We start from the raw sequence: 21,195 nt of genomic DNA, 5'->3' as shown, positions 1-21,195 counted from the left end.
ATGAGAACTGCAAAGAAACAACTGTTAGAGTCGAAGAAAGTGATAAAGTAATGAAAGCTAGAAGCACTGATGTTGTTTTCACCTCTGGACACAGTTCTAAATGAAAAGTTTGATGATGAAATTTCAGCTTTTCTTCTACACAGGTGAGTTTGATTATGAGGCTTATGAAGGTATAAATTTATTATGTGATGTTATTATCTTTGCTAAGTTCACTGTTGGTTGATCCATGGTTCAGACTGAACTGTGACAGTTCTGACCTTGTTTGGATGATTCCAAACAGGTCTTTAGTGCAGCTTTTGAAAACACAAACTGCACAGAAATCAGAGTGGATTTTTGGTTTTACTGTAGCTGTTTTGTATCTAAAAACAGAGCTAAGCTAACAGAGCTATGATGTAAACTATCAGTCGATGCCACACATGAAGATTATAAAACAGTGTTATTTGAACAACTGTCAGAATAATCAGGTAAGTTTTTGTTTTGAAAAAAAAACATGATGATAGGCAAGGCAAGGCAGGTTTATTTATATAGCACATTTCGTGTACAAGACAATTCAAAGTGTTTTACATAAAACATTAAAAGCATTACAGCAGAAGCAATAAAAAATATAGGCATGAGAAAAACAAACAAACAAACACATTAAAACAAAATTAGGTAAATAGATAAAACAGATAAGCAGATAAAACAGATAAAAACTTTAAGCTTAAAAGAATATAAACTATTCAAATGCAGCTGAGAACAGGTGGGTCTTTAACCTGGATTTAAATAAACTGAGTGTTTCAGCTGATCTAAGGTTTTCTGGGAATTTGTTCCAGACATGTGGAGCATAGAAGCTGAATGCAGCTTCTCTGTGTCTGGTTCTGACTCTGGGAACTGACAACAGACCGGATCCAGATGACCTGAGGGGTCTGGGGGGTTCATACTGAGTCATAGTGATAGTGAGTTAATAGTCTGTGGATACATCGCATTAACTCGTTGGTGGTTTTGACTTCCTCCTGCTTCCTCCTGCTTCCTCCTGCATTTGGGGAGAATTATCAGTCACATTCATTTTGCATATTTACATCAACCTAACTGTGATGCATACAAATGAAGACAGGAGTGAAAAGAAAAGTCAACATAATGTCATGAGATCTAGTGCTGACATTGAAAACTGATTTGTACATCGAGCAAAGGTCATCATTATTTTCAGTGCATTCATTATTACCTTATTTGAAGGTAGACTGTATTGATATTCTTCCTATTGTCACATAAAGTTCAGCTACCTGCACAGAAACAGCCTGTAGAATTGTCCGTCAGATTCTACTCTTTATTTTTACACTTCTACAATCTTTTCAGCACAAGTATCTGTACTTTGACTGGAATAAACAACATATCTTCTATGCTTTACTGTTCTAATGTAATGTAACACCATAGAAAAATATTAAACTGTCTTGGATCAAATAAACATATTGAGATAGTTTGGAAACTGTGGTGTAGGCATTTAAATTTGTTTAGAGTTTTGGATTTATGGCAAATTTGGCTCAAACTGACATTTGGCAGCAGAAAAAATACACCCTAGTTTGTTTTAGCTAAAGCTTGAAGTGACACAAAAAACCCCTCTACACAGGTATAGGTGCACCACATAAAATGGTAAATCTAAGGGGAAAAAAGCAGGTCTTGATGAATCTTGAATCTGTAAAATTGTACATGTACAAATTTATGTTGATCCTGTTGTGCGCATCAAATCTGGAATAGTTATTAAATATGAAGAAACAGTGAATGGGGTGAGATGATAGATGTGGACGCCAGTATTTTTAGTTCCATTTTTACATCCATCCATTTTCTGAACCCGCTTTATCCTCACTAGGGTCACAGGGGTCACTGGAGCCTATCCCAGCTACTTATGGGCGAAGACGGGGTACACCCTGTATGAGTCGCCAGTTCATTGCAGGGCTGACATATAGAGACAAACAATCACTCTCACATTCACACCTATGGAATTTTAACCAATTAACCCCTCAGTGCATGTGTTTGGATGGTGGGAGAGCTGGAGTAGCCAGAGAGAACCCATGCAGACATGGGTAGAACATGCAAACTCCACACAGAAAGCCCCCCCCCGCTGGTGTTGGAATCGAACCCAGGAGCTTCTTGCTATGAGGCACGAGTGCTTTCCCCCCATTTTTACATCTTTCAGTAGAAAAGGTCATAAAATTGTCCCATGATTATTTCTGCATCAAGTGGTGTAAAGCAAAAAAAAAAAAAGCACTTTTACTGAAACTTTGACCTCTGTGGATGCTAGTTTTACTTCTTAAATAACTGTGTTGTGTAAACTCTTGCTTTGAGCAGGTTCATGAGCTGGATCTTATTCCGTACTGTGATAATGTAGTAAATGAACAGTATGTAAGAGCTGGCCATTTTTCATTCATAACCCATTTTTGTTTAATATCTTACAAATGATGCAATAATGTGATGTGTGAAGTTGTGGGTTGTAGTTTTGAAGTGGTGTTAAAAATGTTATGTGGTTAAATGTCAGCTCACTAATGGCAGTTGAGTGTGTGGATGTGATCACATGAACCCCATGCACAGTCTGTGGGTCTTTGTTCACAGTTTGGTGAACCATGTGATTGCTTTGGTGAAATCGAAAATGGTCACACTGGAAACTGAGGTGTCTTTATTTTTGGACTCATTTTTATTGCAGAAATAAAAGTTAGCAGAGAAAAGCTCCCGCTGTGAGGGGTTCATCTAACTTTGGCATCAACACACCGCCCTTTTCCCTACTATTACCAACACACACATCTCCTCTCCTGCCGTCTCTCACCTCAGGAGGGAGGATGGATGTGCTGCCCTCCATCTTTCCCCCCTTGTGGCTGAAAGATTAAAAGTGCACTCTCAATCAAAGGTTGGAGTTTTTTTTTCTGCTAAGCTTTTCTTGCATTCTCATGGCAGCTCTTCTCCTATTTATCTGGCTCAGGTCTACTGCATGCTCTGACACAACGAGTGGGATGAAAGGAAAAGGATGAACACGACGAATATTCCTTTCTTTATTTATTTATTGTCAGCACACAAACTTTGACAGGAGATGAAAATGGCATAAGCTCTTTTGTCGAACACGGCTCCAAGTTCCTCTGTCCTGAATTATTGGTATGCAAAGCAGCTGGAAACAGAATAATAAAGCTAATCTGGGATTTCAAAACTTTTGGAGAGTTGTTTCATATTACAATAGAGCACTGTCAGCACTAGTTACAGCATGTACACTGAGATTCACCCTCCCTGCATCTATGCTGCAGGGTTTCCCCAGTATAACTTCAGGCAGTGATGGATGAAGTATTAAAATCTTTGTGGAAAATACTATCATGAAAATACTAAAATCCTCCACTTTTACAAAATTAGCTTCTATAGTAAAAGTAAACACTCTTATTATGCTGAGAGAGGCCCGTTGAGTGTTATTATTACTGATGGATTAATGTGTTAGCAGCAGTTTAATGTCACAGGTCATAGTGGAGAGCCAGCGTGGTACAGAAATGAAGCCAGTAAGGAGAACTCATCATTATTCTACTGTTGGTTAAACTATTTCTGCCTGAATAATAATAGTGCTGTTGGAGCAGAGTCCTCTGTTGCCACTGCAGTCAGCCACATACAAAGGCTTTCAGCAGCTTTCGTCCGAACAGAGGGAACTTTATTTAAGTTTTAATTGCAGGAGCTACAAAGTCCCAGGCAGCCTAGGATGATAAGGTAAGCGGGATGAACAATGTTAATAAGTAGTGCACTGCTGGTGTGCGCAAAATTTTTCTCTGTGTAAATGGAGATAAGAAAGACAAAACAAAACAAACAAGCAAACTAAAACTATGTCCTACAATAATATCAATGTCAGGCAAGAGAAGGCCATACAACAACAGTGTTTAAATAGACGATTTTTGCAACAATAGCCACGTAACAGGAATATGTGGAGAGTACGTCCAAAAAGTCCCAGAAGGCATTTCTTTCAACATAATCCTCCAACACTTAAAGTTGCTTACAAAGGCTTCTGTTGAATATTGTTACAGTTATTATATTAACACCTATATTTGCATAATGTATATGAGGTAGAAATGGATTATCAGACAATGTGTGTTTATTTTCCTCGTAAAATAGTCTTTATTCAGAAGACTTTTATTGGTAAATTTCTCCTGAGTCAGAAGGTGAGTCATTAGTGATTAGATTGTATTTCAGATCGCTGAGACTACATTTCCCTTAAGCAGACATGGATACAAACCGACAAACCTATGAAGTCACTATTTCAGGAACGAATCACTCATGAATCATCGCTCGTGTCCACAGATTCTACGGAAATTTCACAGAAAACGTCTTCAGCGCCTACATCCACCGACTGTTTTTAAAGCAATTCCAGATTCTACGATGAGTAATGTTCAACTAAGTGTCACAGATTCATCTGAAAAACACAAACCCCTCAGTGTTTTGACTCACAGTTATGTTTTTCTGGAGGCTTATTTAATGCTGAGATTTAATGAGTCTAAATTATTCCTCTGTTATGTTCATTTAAACCCAATGAAAAGATGCAAATGCAGATAGACCTCTCACTCACGAATGGATGCTGTCGGTGGAAAACATTTTTCAAGTTCACTGACTTTTTTTATGTAATTATAGTAAGTTAGACTGTCAGGATTTCTAATTACAACAAATTGTTCCTACATAATGAGTGTGTCCTGAAAAATTTTTATGCAGAATTATGACATTAAAGCGGTGCCTTTGCGGGATGCAAATGGTGACTGATTCCTTTACCCTGCTGGCAGGCTAATGGAAGTTTTTCCCATCTAAAAGTGTCTGCTCTGAAGCTGCTTCACAGTAAATGTTGCTGTAAATTGCCAATACAGTCCTGTGTTGTTAAGACAGACAAAGAACAAAGATGATGGTGTTTATAATTCATGAGCTGTGGCACTAATTCACACTTTTAACCTTTTGCATACTGTTTGGGGATGAATTTGACAGCAGTAAAAACACATGCTCGAAGTGATGCAAATATGCAAAAACAAGTGCACACTTTGATGTAGGTCCTATATATATATATATATATATATATATGTATACATATATATATATATATATATAAAGTAAAGTAAGTAAAGTAAATTTTATTTATAGAGCACTTTTCACAGACAGAGTCACAAAGTGCTTTATCAATTCAAATCAGAATCAAATTAAGTTTACAGAGACCCAACAGAATCTTTCAGGAGCAAACACTTGTGATTGGTGACAGTGGCGAGGAAAAACTTCCCTTTAACGGGCAGAAACCTCGAGCAGACCCAGACTCCTGAAGGATGGCTGTCTGCCTTGACCAGTTGGGGTTAAAGAGATAGAGAGAGAGTAAAGGAGGAGAAAAGAGAGAGCGATAGAGATATAGAGAGACTGGGGGGGGGGGGGGGGGGGGGGATGAAACATGGAGTACGTTATGATGAATACATAGAGTGTAATCAGTCTGTGGTGGTCCTGGGTCAGGTGGGAGACTAAAAAGCCTTTTTGAACAGGAGGGTTTTGAGGTGTTTCTTAAAGCTCTCTACAGAGTCCATGGACCGTAGGTGTAGAGGCAGGTCATTCCATAGACGTGGTGCCACAGCTTTAAAAGACCTGTCACCGCGTGTGCTAAAACAGGTCCGTGGAACCATCAGCAGGTGCTGTCCTGAAGACCTCAAGCTACGAGTCGAGCTGTAGGGCTGGATCAGGGAAGCAATGTATGGATCAGGGAAGCAATGTATAATATATATATATATATATATATATATATATATATATATATATATATATATATATATATATATATATATATATATATATATATATATGTTTATTTATTTATTTATTTATTTATTTTTAACAAAAAGACTATGTTTGGATCAGTTGGATCAGATGGCTTTTAGATGCACCAGTGTAGGTAAAACCAAGAAAAAAAGTAGATTTAATGAAGCTCATAACTGTGAAATTGTACATTTGCAACTGTATGCTGATCCTGTTTTGCCAAGAAAAGCAAGAAAAATCATTAAATATGCAAATTATAAACATCCTGTTGACCATAAATTTGGAATACTTTTGTTTTCAGACACATTGCTCTTTTTATTCCCATTTCTACACATCAGTAATCACCTCTAACCTGGTACAATAATTACACACTGAGTCCCAGTTACACTATCAATCAAGAATAAATCACATTGTCACAAACATTTCATGAGAAGAGGAAAAAAGTGGAGGCCCAGCAAGGGGTCAAGTTAGAAAAAAACAAAACAAAACAGGTAATAACAGACATGGGGATCCGTACTTACAGTTTCAGTTTTCTGCCTTTAAGTAACAGAAATTGTGCTACATATAAATAAACCTGCCTTGCCTTACTTTTTTTTTTTCTCTATAAACAAGTGGTGTAAAACAAACAAAACAAAACAAAAAAAACAAACAGTCTCTTCCTAAAACTTTCACCTCTATATGTTGGAGTAGTTAATCCTAAATACACCTCTGGCGTAGGCTCCATTCAAAAAGTGAGGAAGGTCATTTAATGTAAAGAAAAATGACATCAGTGTTTAGCAGTGAATGGCAAAAATAGTGGGAGATGACTGTAGTGGATGTCAGTAGTTTCAGTTTCAGGTTTAAAGGTAAATGAGGACATGAAATTGTACTAAATACATACATTTTTTCTTCTTTAAACAAGCAGTCAGAAATGATGGATGAACGACAAAAAGCACTTGCTGTTAATAAACACATAAATAATGAAAAATCCTCAGGGACACGTGTTACATAAATATAAGGCTGGTGTTTGATCATAATTCATGAGCTCTTCCTCTAAAACAAGATCCAGTTTTTGACCTCTTTACTTCACTCAGGTACTTTCCACTTGATTAACCACTTGACTGTGAGGCAATAATGGGAATAAATGCTCACTATTATCAGTAACTGGCTTGAGTCAGCCTTGTGGTTTTGCCTTAACGTCAGGGCAGAAAGAGAAACCTTCAGATGCTTTTGCTTCATAGACTGTGGTTTGTCTTTTAATATAAAGGTTTGTTGAAGCCCAGATTACTGGAGAACACTGGTCTCTGTCAGGTGTGCGCCTCTGGTTGTTCCACCTCAGCCTCACACACACTTTGCTCATTTCGCCACTAGTGAGTTCAATGTGAATAGTTGGTTCTTTAGAACTGAACAGGAGGTGTCTGTGGATGTGACACCCCAGAATTAAAGCCAATTAGTCTTTAATCAGTTCCATTCCAGTCGCTGCGCAATTCTGCTTCAGGTTTTGGCACTAACAGGCTTCAGGAGTCTCTTGTGGATGACAGCAGGGAGCAGTGCTGGAGATGCTGTAGCTCACACTACCGCTAGAAGACAAACACCGTGGTCCTCCCACCTCACCAGAGCTCCAGAGTGCGGCTCAAGGAACGACAACTATTGTTACTAAACCGATGAATGGGACTGTGCGCCGCGCCGGATCCTGACGCCTGGCTGTGGTTTTGGAAGAAGGGGCGCGTAAGCAGACAAGAAGAAAAAGAAGAAGAAGAAGAAGAAGAAGAAGAAGAAGAAGAAGCACAGTCTTTTCCTTTCAGGGGTGGAAAAAAGAAGACGCTGTAATGACAGAGCAGCAGTCGTGCGCAGCGGCGAAATAGACGAACTATTGTGGGGACGGAAGATTGATAACGCAACTGGGCTGAGCAGACTGAGAGAGAGAGAGAGAGAGAGAGAGAGAGAGAGAGAGAGAGAGAGAGAGAGAGAGAGAGAGAGAGAGAGAGAGAGAGAGAGAGAGAGAGCGGCAGATGTAATGCCCAAACCCTGCAGCTGGTTCGGTGCCAGTACTGTGCTGGATGGGTTATTACTGCGTTCTCCTTTTCATCATTGACTGCTTTCAACGTTTCCACATTACTTGGGGATCTCGGACGGCTGTCTGTCTGTGAGGGGAGTACTGCTGCAGAGACAAACGGGGAATGCCATGTGTCGTTGCGCGACATAAAAGCTCTTTGTGGGCTGTTTTGCACCGGGGGACAGGTGGTGCCGTGTGTTTGTATGTGTGTGTCTGTTGAGACTAGCAGGGGGGCGCGGACATACAACCCCTGAGACAGTTGTCTTAGGGATGTCAGGCCGGCGTACGGGATCAGTTTTTGCCAGAGACAGGTGCGACGGGGAGGAGTAGTTTCCAAAGCCCTGCACAGGATCTGGTAACGCACTAACGAGCCTCCTCTGTCCGCTGATCACTCTCGGATCTTTTTTTCATCCAACTGGAGACACAATTGAAACACAAAGCTGTTATCTACGAAGCACATTTACCCACAAAAAAACCCTAGAGGTAAGTGACCCGAGCTGTCCGGTGTGGAGGTCCGTGGGTGGCGGTGCGCACTGGACACGGGCTCAGTCGCACCTTGATGCTTGTGGATAAATGACATTACTCCTGATTGGAAGAAGTCATTTAGTTGTGTTAATCTGTTAACCCAAACTGAATTCATTAACATTGCCGAGATGATGTGTGGTCTCCTGCATTTCAGCTCAATATTTTATTGTATAATTCTCAATTTCATACTGCGTAGCTCGCAGCCACGCACAAAACAAGCAGCTTTCAGCCTGAAGAGCCTGAACAGGAGCTCCACCGTCCATCTATTTCTAACTCAGGTCGTTTGTAAGGAAACGGCTGACAGTTTGTACATATTATGACACCTATTTTCTACAATTTTCCACCTATTTCTACCACTTTCTAACATTTTAATCCCCTCAGTGTCATTCATCCACCTAAATTAAGATGTTTTTTTTTTTTTTTCTCAAATGTGAAACTTTCCTGGTTCTCCACAGTGGGATTTTTACTATTTAGTCTTTTCATTTGGATTTAAGCATTCACAGAAAATCCTATTTTCAGATCCAGTGAGTTGCAGAGAATGTGTGATTGGTGAAAATGTTCCCCTCTGTCATTCAGTCTGTATTTGAGTGGTTGTATTTCATTTGCTTGTGGTTGGGCATGTCCTCCAGTCTTCTCTGCTTTGTCCCCTGGTGTCCACTTGTACTCCTGTCCTCAGCCTCTGCCATCTCTCCTCCCTCTCCCTCCTCCTCTTCTGTCTGTCTGTAGTAGTTGCTATCTTTACAGTACATTGAGCTGGTTGGCCGGATAGTGTCAGAATCACATTTTTTTTTTCTTTTTTTTTGCTTTTTGTGTGAGGGCCGCTAGTGCTCAATAGCTGGCTCCAAGTCGCCTAAAGTTTCTCCATTTGGGAGCAGCGTGTTTTTGTTGTGGCCCCTGTTTCACATTCAAATTACCTTTCAGCTGCCTTTTGTGTAGCTCTGAGTTTGTGGACTGGAAAGAGAGACAGGGAACTAAGTGAAGTCCCCAAGGGTCAGAGCATTCCTATAATGAGCCCTATGTGCAAGACGACAGAAGAGGGGAAAAGGAAAGACACATCTGAAGAAAGTGAGACAGTCCTCCTTGTCCGGTGCCGGGCCAGACACTGCCGAGGGAATACCGGCACCTCCACTAACCTTTATGTCACTCTCACTGTGTCAATCAGCCTTGGAGGACAAGAGCCTCTTTAATTCCCCTTTCCACTAGGTTGTCACTGACTCTGACAGCCAGGGCTCTGAGGTCCTGCGGCAGGTTACATATAGATCCTTCCTCCCCTGCTGCTCAGATGCTACAACATCAGGGTGGTGATGTATTGCACTCTGTTGGAAACCTGTGTTTTAATGGTAACACTAGGCACAATAGGCACTGAAAGGCTGGAGAAACAGAAGAAGTTAAGACGAAACATGAGGCAGATGAAAGAATGACGATCATAAACAAGATACTGTTTAATCATCTGAGTATTGCCACTTCTTTAACATGACAGATGAGGTGTGGTGCTCTTTTTTTTCTCACGTCCTGACATCCTCTTGTTAGCCCATCACATCACCAGTAATTACAGGAGAAGTGCTATCAGAGGGAATGAATTAATAGACAACAGAGGAAGTACCTGTCTGATACGATCTCTGATCTCCTCATTGTACCGGATCCAGTTTTCATTTGTTTAAAAGCCACGGACAATACAGTCAGCAGTGTGAGAGTTAGGAATCATACCATGCCTGAGTTTTTCAAGGGCTTTAGGTCATGCTCAGAAAGCCTAAAAAAAAATGGAAATCACATACATTGCTTTCACCTTCATTTCTCCAGGGTTAAGATTGTGACATTAGGCTCTTGCTGAAATTACAAGGAGACACACCTTTGAACCACTACACTGTCACATCTGTAAATGAACTGTAACTATTATTGCAAGTCTTTTAATCTTATATTTTGACTGTGAAATGTTTCTACTTTTATGATGTTATTAAAAGTCTCTTCTCTAAAGAGTTTAATTTCCTTTCTCTAAGCAGAGGAGGGGGATAAATGTTTTCACAGCTAGAATATAAATACCAAGATAGCAAGACGGTATTACCTCTACCAAAGGAAATGACTCAGCAGGGGGCAAGATTGCACTGAGAATTATGTAAGGCAAACATAAGGAAAGTAATCGAAGAAACAGTGTACCTGATGTTAGAGCTGGCATCCTGAACACTAAAGGTGATTAGTGATGAAACCCTAGCAGTAAGAGGTAATGGCTCTAAGTAAAAGCCTAATACAAGACCGAGATTTTTCTGTCAATGGAAACTTAGATAACAAGTCTAAATGTGTGCTCAGGAAACCAGGCAGGGAGTTTGCACCAATCCAAGGTCCCAAATGCTGATGTCAGTTTTTGGCCATGTTTCTCTGTCGCTATTGCTTCTCCTCGCAGCTTGACAAACTGCTCACTGGAGCCTGGCTAATCCTTGGCTAGCAGCGCCCAGTGATTTATTATAAAGTTAGTTAATTTGGGGAGATCTGCAGCATCCCTTCAAACACATATGCCCTTGACAGACCCTCACTTTCTTTACTGTGAAGTTGGAATCAATTAGTTTGAGGATTCGTTTGATGTGAGGGTATGTGTGTGTGTGTGTCTGTGTGTGTGTTTGTGTGTGTGTGTGTGTGTGTGTGTGTGCAGGTCAAATGTAGAGAGAGAAAGAACTGAAGAGGGAAAACCAGAGTGGTAGTTTGCAGACAGACTGAGGAACATTGTTCATCACATTGCGTCTGTTTGCCTTCCTGTCGTGTAGATTTGGTGTGTGTGTGCGTGTGTGTGTGAGTAAGTCAAGTCAGTGCCCTAAACAAGTGTGATTCAGCACCGTCCAGTCTTGCTTGAATGGGCGCCCTGTTTGCCCCTCGTTTCTGACACCAACAGCCGCTCTACACCCCTTGCCTCAGAGCAAGTGTTGCGCCGAGTGTGCTTAAACAACAGGTGCCTTTACACAGTGATTTAATCCCTCCACCCCACCTCCCTGCTACACCCTGCTGTGGTTTACGTCACCTGTAGGCCTGGGGCAAGTTGATCATAAAAACCCACAAATTAGTCAGTGGGATTAGAAGGGTTTTCCGCATCTGTTTTTTTTATTTTTTTATTTATGACATCTAAGCTGTGAACTCAGCCTCTGCGGCTCTGTTATTGATACAACATGTGTTGGTTGTGTTCGCTGCAGTATCACATTTACATTTGCAGTTGTATTTTTTTAAGAAGCTAACATGCCTTTTCAGGAATAGTAGATAATACTGGTGATTGGCACACAGTCAACATGTTTCATCTGGACTATTTTGTTGGACGAAAGTACAAAAATATGCATTTTTATTTCGTTTGGCCTTTAAATGTCCCTCTAGCTTAAATTCCTCTTTGGCAAAGCTAAGTCATAAGGGTAAACATTGGATTCTAAGCCGATTTCAGTATTGCAGTTACAGTAAGATATGCATGAACACCTGTGTTTCCTATCGACTCCCTCAGGTTTTTCTTTTCTGTCTAGTATTTCTCTGGATTTGTGGCCAAACTAAGGTGGATCCATTAGTGGTGTCCTCGGTGGGTGCAGAGCTGTCAACATCTACATCATTCTAGTCTGAGATTGACAGTTTGGTGGGAAATATTACTCAGCTACAGACCGGAGTGGGTTGTGTTAAACCTAGCACCCTATCCACTTGTTCTACCTTTCCTTCTTCAGTCTTCCACCTCGGCATTCCTCCCTGATTGTTGTCATTCCTACACTGTGTCTCCATACCACTGCTGCACTCATTACCTTTCCTCGCCTCTTTCCCCTCTCGTCCTTCACATTCCTGTCTTCCGCTTTCTTCCCTCCACCCCTACCCCCCCGTCTCCCCTGGACCTTGATGTCAAGGCCTCTCAGGCAGTGTGGTCTCTGTCTGCGGGCTGTCAGGGCAGGGACACTGCCCACTGGGACCCTGAATGGGACAAATTGACCGTAACAATGTTCCCACTTAGCATGTGGAGCTGGGAGAAAGAGAAGGTGAAAAGGAGGGCCCGATGATTGAGGGGCAGGGTGGCCGCACCGGGAGGAAAAGTGAGAGGGGGAAAGCAGGATGGCTCTTTGAAATGCATGAATTAAAGACTTATATTAAATCACACATCTCATGTTTCTGAACCTTCTATTCACCTATTCTCCCTTTCTTGTGCACATATTCACATACGGACGCCACACACACATATATGGCTTTGCTTGTTGTTATTTGCCCAAGGCTACTGCAGAGGTTTCCATAGCAGCAGGATAAACACGTTCGCCTGTGACCCTGTAAACCCTCACACACTCACATACGCATACACCTCTCTTTCTCAAGGCCCAGATGCCTTCCCGGAGGTTTGTCAAGCCTGGCAGTTTGATCTGCGTTAAGGTGCTACAAAGGGTCAAGGATCATCCAGCCCCCCATTAAAATGCAATAAGGGCTATAGCCCAAAGGGACCACCTCCGCCATTTAATCACACACTGCTGCTCCCTCATCATCTGCTCTCTCCCTTTTATCTTTTAATCACTTGTTTTTCAGTTCTGTCTCCCTTTCACTCTCATCTCTCGTCTACTTCATGGCTCTTAAACATCCAGCGCAATGCCAAAGCAGCCAGAATAGATGAGAAAGTTCAAAGAAGGAAGACTGATATAGTCAATAATAAGTGCTCTTTCATTTTTCTTTGAAAACTCTCTCATATAGCTTCTCTCATTGGCAGCCACAGGCTAGTCTCTCCTCAGAGTTTGTAACGTCTATGATTTCAATATTTTTTGTCTATGCCCTTTAACTGTGACAGAATGTCTTGGAGAAGTTGCAGCGGTATCATGTTGTGTAAGCCTGAGGTGGCTCAGTGTGACAGGAACAAAGAATGCAGCTGCTATCACCAAAGGCCAAGTGGCTTTTGAATAAAGATGCTTCCCGTTGGTAAAACTGGCATTCCATGTAGGCTTATTGTACCTCCACAGGGAGATGTGTGTTCCTGCATGTGTGGCTATGAGTGTGTCTGTCCCATATCTGAATAAGGTAGACACCAGGGATTCTTCTATTCTCTTCAGCTTTGAGAAAAAAAGACATTTCCATCAGTATAAACTCCATCCTGCTGGCAGCAGTCCACGGGTGATACTGTGGGAGACAGAATGAAAAGACATGATGGAGATGGACACAGACGTCTACTTCCTGGTCATGAATAAACAGTTAGCGTGTGTGAGCAGAATCTTTTTCACGGCCTGTTTGCTTGTCATTAAGGCGAGTTCACATAGCTGTTCCCCCTTTCTTTCACTTTTACTCTCTCCCACACACACACGCACACACACACACACACACACACACACACACACACACACACACACACACACACAAACTTTGTCTCTGTGCTTCACTCACACTCATGAAATCAGAACAACTTCAGTATGTTAAGAGGCTAATAAGGGGCCGTGGTCAGGAAGGAACGACAAGCCCGACACCATAAACCACCCGAAATACATGAACACCCAGTGGCACACTGACGCTCAAACATGAATATTCCCAGACATACTCAAACTCTGCATACACACACTGAGAGTTACCACAAGCCCAAAGCCTCAAGCTGCATAGTGCCAGCAGCCGTACTGCAATTATATTATTTTTCTCAGACATGATATAAATAGAAACAGCTATTTCTATGATAACATTCAAGCACACATATGTTCACCTCTGCTGTTTTATTTCCCATGCTTGCCAGGTTGCTATGATCACTAAACAGATAACTAATGGGACACAGTTTAACTATGGGGGGGAGACATTGTGGAGACGATGCTGGTCACATCCTGAATCATTTCCCGCATCAGCACAGCGTGAATCCAAAAACACTGTGCCCTCCGGGCTAGACGAGTATTATTCTGCTGCTGTTTTATAGCTGATTCATTTCTTAGGGGAACTTGCAACATAAATGGCTCAATCCCGTAGTTTTATGGTTGCAGAGAGGCAGCAAAAATAAAATGTGAATGTTGTCTGATCCTGCTGTTGATAGAAAAGTTTACTGGTTGTGGCTTCAGTGTTTGCTTTTGTTGCTGTGGCCTCTACTCGTCTCATCTGTATTTTGGGGTAAGTTTGGGACTGTACTTCTCAAAAAATGTAAATGTCTGCCTATTTTCCTGCCAAACTACCACTTGTATTGTGCTTTGAGGTAATTAACAGCTTAATGCGTTCAGTGACCTGAGGGAGCCAGTCATGCTGAAAAAACAAAAAGAAACTCTGGCTTGTTGGCAGTGGGCGCAGGATAGTTGGCTAAGTGGAGGGCTGGAGCGGAGACTGTGACCTGTTGTGTCTCTTCACTCGGTGATGGTGAAGAGAACAGAGCTCTAGAGCAGATGGGGCAGGAGACATGTTGGTGGTTCCAGGGTGAAGCTGAAGTATAAGGTAATTGGACCTGAGGAAAAGAGTCACAGAGCTGAAAGAAGGCTACAAACTGAGAGAAGAGGTAGAAAAATGTGAGTCTTGTGAGGATGCTTGTTCAGCTTCTGTTGCTGTTGGAAAGTGGAAGGAAAGTGGGTCCTTGAACACACTAGCCTAAATTAACGGCTCAGAAGCACCAATTAATGTACAGCCTCGCTGTAGGTCTCTGCAGTGCAGAATCAAAGAGGTCTTGCTGTGCTGTGCGTCTGCTCATCTCCCAAGCATGTGTGCACACACATATACACAATTACGCCCCTCACACAGTGGGGATTTTAGCCAAGAAACTGGAGCCAATGAGTGAGAGACAAAATGAAAGCATTGCATGGAGTTAAAAGATGAATGTCAAGGTTAAAGTACAAAAGAATGGTGATCTGGTCTTTGTTAATAAGTGACACATAGATGAAGGGAAGGTCAACTTTGATGTAGTTATGATGTAGATAAGAAGATGAGGAGATGAAATGAGTGAATGAAGAGGAGGAGGAGGAGGAGGAGGAAGAGGATGACAAGGACGCAGTGTGCTCTCTGAGAGTGGGAATCAGAGAATCAGACCCAGGGCCCATCTGGAGGCAACAGGTCCGGTGACAGCAGGCGGGTTCTCAATCCAAGTGTCCCGGCTGTGGGTGACAGCCAGTAAGACAGCCAGGGTCTCCTCAGGGTCCAGGACCCCTGAGTCTGAACCGATCCACCCGCAATCTGTCCCTTGATACTAACCTCTTCAGTATAACAGAAAGACTTGTTTGTTATGATTGGTTATGGATTATAATGCTTCTAAATTGAAAGTGTATGGTTGATTACAAGGCATTAGCACTTCTGTCAGAGATGAGTGGATTCTGTGAGGATGGTTGACAGTCAGTATACTGAGGAGTTATGCAGAAATGATAGAAAGGATTTAAGCTTCTTCACAGCAAATCTGCTAATGCAGTACACTATGTCCCGGTCTGAATTCATTATCATTAATTTCACTTGATACGGCGAGTGGTAACAATAGCAGTCACAAATCAATAAGCCACAAAAGCAAAAAAATAATTGATATCCTACACACATAACAGCTACTTCTAAACCTTGTGTGCTGTTACAATAGGGCTGTTGATTGGCAAGTCCTCTGTGCTTGGCTTTCTGTGGTGGCTGTGCATTCAGAATACCATAGCTAGCGTGCTCACAGTAGCTAGTGGGTCATTCGTATTTGCATGTAAATGTTTTTCACCCCTTGGCTTGACTGGTGGGGCAATCAGAATGGCTCTCTGTCTGCATCACTTAGAGGGAGGCTGCAATGACTGACTGTGACATTCAGAGCTCAGACCAGGCTTCACCCTTTCCTTTCATTCGTTTGTTCACTCACATGTTCTTATCTGTGGGAAGGAGGAGAAAAAAGGTTGCTTTAGTGTACAATTATATTCAGAATTCCTCACTTAACAGCTTGATTTGCGAATTAGACCGCGTCATTCACCATCCTCCTACCTCATCGTCAAGCTCTGGAGCCTGAGCTGGGCCACCACGTTGTCCCATGGCGCCACTGAGGCTTTCCTTGTTCAGTGCAGCGTGACACACATGCACATACGCAGACACACACCTCCCACACGGTGATGATGGATACATGTGCAAAGGCATATCTGCACGACGGAGGAGTGTTTGTTCCTGACTCGTGTAGCACATCCCAGGGTTTGGCAGTGTGTCAGACATCTATCTGCCACTGTCATCAAATGATACATAGTCCTTTAGGTCTCGGAGACTAGTTAGCTGGGTTTTCTGCTCACTGAACAAAACAGGCAGACGGGACAGGGACAAGGGAACTCTGGGAAGAAATGTGAGTTTGAGTGAATTGGTTCAGTGAGGAAGAGGGTGGGGAAATGAGGACACAAATAATTAAAATATTTATTTACCAGGGGGGAATGTTATGCTATTATGCCTGTTAAACTGACATTATTAAAAACTATCATCACTTCACCAATTAGTTTCCACAGGATTTATGAATTATTCAGAATTAAGTAAACACTTCATAAATCATTAATAAGCTTTTAAAACACGTTACAAAAAAGGGTAGCACTCATTCATTCATTTTCTAGGACTGCTTTAATCCCCTGGAGGGTCGGGGGGAGGTAGAACCCATCCCAGCTAATACTGGATAAAGGCAGGTACGTCACAGGACTGATACATGGACAACAACAACAATCTTGTGTATTTTATGAGACTGTGGAAGGGTAGCAGTAACATACTTTTTGCCAGATAGTGAGACACATTTACTTTATTGTCAAGCCTCTGATCTCATTGGTGACACATAGCACATTTCCACTGACTGGTACAAATCAGGTCAGTACAGTGTGATACTCTCTCTTGTGTGTTTCCATTGTACAAGAGGCCCAAACAATCGTCTCGAACTGTATAATTTCTTGGGACCTTCCGTTGGTGATCCATAGGAAAATGGTACAGTACAGACAGGGCAGAGCCAGACTGGTGTCACCGAATACAGTCCTCTGATTGGGTGAGAGGTAAACGTCACTCCTTGGTGCTGGACGTCCTCTGTTGTTGTTGTTAGTTGTGTCATGTTTGTTGTTGTTGCACTGGTGTGACGTCACACTAGGCATTTGGCCTAAACCCCACCTACCAAGTGAGAGCATGATTTGCAGTAGAAACACATGCCTGGCCAGGTCTTACCATCCCAAACTGTCTGTACTGTACCAATAGGATGCAACTGATATTTATCAATAGGTTACTATAATTCAACTACCATCAGTTTATTGTCATACTTAAAAGAGGATACTTTGGCTTGTTTTATCAAATTCATACACTAAGGCAATTTTAACTTTAACTTTTAGATTTAACTCAACACTAAATTAAATGTTATGGTTTACAAAAGGAGTTCCCATGGTCGGTGATGAATGGTCGTAAGTCGTCAGCAAATGGTTTTAATTGCTGAACTGAAAAAAGTAAGTTGAGCAGCTTTCCAGACCTGAAATTACCCAAATCTAGTGAGCCCACATTGATGTATGACAACTGTGTGATCATTTATTTATGGTAATTTGTTAATGAGTGTTTACAAGTACTTACATTTGAATACTTGCCAATACCGAGTACTGATATGAGTACTTAATAATACATTTCAGTTCTTAGTTACTTGTGAAAATGTGCTTTATTGTTGTTGTCATTAGTCTGACTGTAACAAAGTGCTACTACTGACATTTAATGCATTGGAATGAGCGTTTCTCAATCAATCCACTAGGGGGCGCCACTCTTAATTAACCATACTGAACAAATACCACGAAGAAGAGTAAAGTTTTTTGATAAGAAGAAAGTCAGTAATAATAAACATGGAGACGACAGAGGTAATACTAATGTGGATACTAATGTTGATATTGATGAGGATAGTTCTCATAAATATGTCAGTAGTTTTTCACTTACTCACTCAGTCGCTCTTTGAAAAGATCTGCTACCTCCACAGTTCCTGGTGGTATTCTCCATCTGGGTATGCATCCATGAGCACCTGGAAAACGGATGGAATGTATACAGAGGACAGACGGAACATTCTGTCTGTATCTGTCTGTGTCTTTAATGTTACTTGCAGTCAGTGTTATTTTTGTCACCGTCATTTATTTTGAAAAATCTCCACACTGCTGACATTACTCCTCCGCCGCGTACCTGCTGCACTTAACTGTGAATGTCATGCTGCCGTAAGTTGTATCGGTGCGGTTGTATTGGTGTAGTTTTACGAGTACGAGTACAAGTACACACGCTGAGTATTGGACCCGATACTGTTATCGGTATATATATAAGTATAGTCATATGGTAAAGTCTTACCAAATATTTTTTGCTGTTGTTATGCACTAGATTTGGATTTTTTGTTGCCTATTTTCTTGTCTCTGCCAATGTGGGATTTTTTGTGTGTATATGCAGTCTAAATAAACACAAAAACTGTTTTAGAAGTTTCCCCTTCCAGTTTATGCAGTTTATTTGTATGTTTGATGTGACAGCTCTTCAAACGTTTTTCTAATCCTCCTCCTTGAAATGTGAGTGGTTGGTTGTTTTATTGCAATTATAGGATGTTACTGTATGGGTTTGTCTCCTGCATGGTAAATGTTACTGTGGTAAACACTGCTTTGTAGCTGTTATTACGTCTTTCCTTTAGTTGTGTATCGCCTCCCGCGGAGAACTGTCTGAACATTTGTGTCACTTTGTAGGCTTAGAGTTTGTGTGGAGAAACTGTCTGCATGTTTGTGGGTTCATTGTCTTTTGAACTCCTCATCAGTAGCCCTTTTACTGATAATGTACAGCAACTCATGTGGAAACTGTTCTTTTTGACCCTGTCCTGTCCTTACCTGCTGGCTTCATCACTGTGCAGCATCCTGTTGGGTGCATCAATACACACCTCACTTGTTACACACTGTGGCTGCTTTAACCTTTTCAACAATTATCTTCCTGGCTTTTATAAATAGCCTTGCTTGTTCTGTCTGTTTCATTTCAAACCCAGCCATGCACTCCCTGGGTCCTCCGCCGCAGCGCAGGGAAATTCGATCCCAGAGTCGAAACCGAAGCAATAAACAAGACAGAAAATGCCTGAGTGCCAGCTCTTGTAGGCTTGATATGTGTCATGTACCATGAAACATTTAGGGTGCAGTAACGAGGGAACAGCGTACAATGTGTTTTTTGTATTTACATGCACGTTGGGGAAGAATAGCAGTAAAAGCCATGTTGTTGCTATAACAAGTAAACAGAGACTTCAGCCAAAATCACCCAAATCATAGAAACAGCCAGCTAATGAATAAGCATTCAGATCTGGCTCCTGCCTTCCCAGCATGTCTCTGACTTATAATGGAACATTTTTTCCCCTTCCTCAATTTTATGTTATTGATGACTCTCACTAAGCACGTCTTTAATTGTGCTGCCCTGGGGGGGGGTGAGCTAAGTGCTTAGTTACCGAAACACTGGTGAGCACTGCTCCTGCCAAATGTTAAAGATGGCAGTTATTCCTGAGTGAGGTTTTTAGTTTTATATCATTTGCCTGCGGGACAGCATCTCTCCTCTCTGGTGGGTGGTATTTATACACTTTTTCCACCGTTCCCTTGTTCTCTGTTTTTTTGGCTCAGGCTGGCTCACCTGGCATAGTGATCCTCTGTGCTGTCATCAGCACCATTAAGGCCGCACAACAAAGTAGCTTTGAAGCTCGGCAGAGCTTAGGCTGTAATAGGGGGACAGCTTCAGGCTCACACTTTAATGGAGGGAAAGCTCAGGGGCTACGCTGTTTGCTCCTTCGTTCAGATTTCTGTCCCCTTTCATAAGATAAGGCTGTTAAGACATCTGGACCAATTACGCTGTCTGTCTGTTTGTCTGCCTTTCTTGCTGTGTTTGACCAGGCATGACTTGGCATTAAAGGTTAAGCGATCTCTGTACAATCGACAAACACTGAAATATGAATCTAAAACTATACACTATGGACAAATATTGTGAAAGTGGGGAATATTTGAAAGTAAAATCACAACTCTCTGGAGCTTTTTTCATCATAGAGGTAACAACTGCTGGAAGCTCAGTATTTATTGCTCTCTCCTCTGTTAATTGGATGCATTATGCTCATTTCCTTTGCTGCTTTTCAAATCTTAATCAGATGGTTAATTTACTGTGGTACAGGCTTTAATCAGCTGCCTCTAAACATAGACACTTACTATCTTTTCACCGCTTTTGCTGTGTTTGTCTCCAAGTTGATCAATAGTCAAGACAGTTTCATGTGTCGACGTCTGTGTGTGTAGCCCTGTTTGTGTGTAAGAGTAGGTGGGTAGGTTAATATGACAGAGGCCCCTGCTTGGTCTGGCATTAATACAATGAGGCCAGTGAAAATGTGATGGGGGATTATTTGTCTGACAGGTCTGAGTCAGTCCACAGAAGAAAAGACCTCGCACATCCCTCTAGCTGCAAAGAGCCTTCATTAAAATAATAACACTCCTTGGTAAGAACAGGTAACACGCTTCACACCTACATGACATGCACACTTGTATACACACCTAATGGCTGCCTGGCTCGACCCTCTCCCTCCCTTCCTATTTATGTATTTGTCTGTTAGAACTCACAAAATTCACAGAAATGAAGGAGCTGATTATGCTGCTCAGCATTTCCTTGCTATTGTCAAGTTCGTTCCACTGCACTGATAAGGTGTAATTGGCAGCATGGCAGATGACTTGCCTCTTCCTTGAGAGTTGCCATCCATGCTGAAGCAGGCTTTGAGACCCTCTTTTTGTTCCCATGAAATGTCTACATCAACGTCTTTGTCTGGAGGTAGGGAGATTTCGTTTGCATCTGATAATCCCTTTTTTACTCCTGAAATTAGTTTCTCTCTCTTGAGGCTAACATGCTGAAGCGAAATTACAAATGAGCGAGGATTACCAATGTAAAAGTGTGAAACAGAACAGATAGGGAAATGAGTGGAATGTGTACATGTGTGTGTGCATGAGCCTGTGTGTTTTTGTGGAGGAGGC

The 21,195-nt window shown here is 41.7% G+C and overlaps 1 protein-coding gene across 1 annotated transcript in view; it reads left to right on the top strand.

The window, feature by feature from the left end:
• The first annotated feature begins 7,353 nt into the window (after window positions 1-7,353).
• The window catches only part of sema6bb (sema domain, transmembrane domain (TM), and cytoplasmic domain, (semaphorin) 6Bb), a 184,705-nt gene continuing 170,863 nt past the window's right edge, over window positions 7,354-21,195 (top strand). The window contains exon 1 of the mRNA XM_030132778.1: window positions 7,354-8,284. The gene's annotated coding sequence lies outside the window, so the exon portion shown is untranslated. The remainder of the gene's footprint in view (window positions 8,285-21,195) is intronic.

Source organism: Sphaeramia orbicularis, chromosome 4 (genome assembly GCF_902148855.1).
Source record: "Sphaeramia orbicularis chromosome 4, fSphaOr1.1, whole genome shotgun sequence".
In the NCBI taxonomy this organism is placed as follows: Eukaryota; Metazoa; Chordata; class Actinopteri; order Kurtiformes; family Apogonidae; genus Sphaeramia; species Sphaeramia orbicularis.
Note: the sequence above shows the minus strand (reverse complement) of the source record. Positions and strands in the feature narration are given on the sequence as shown.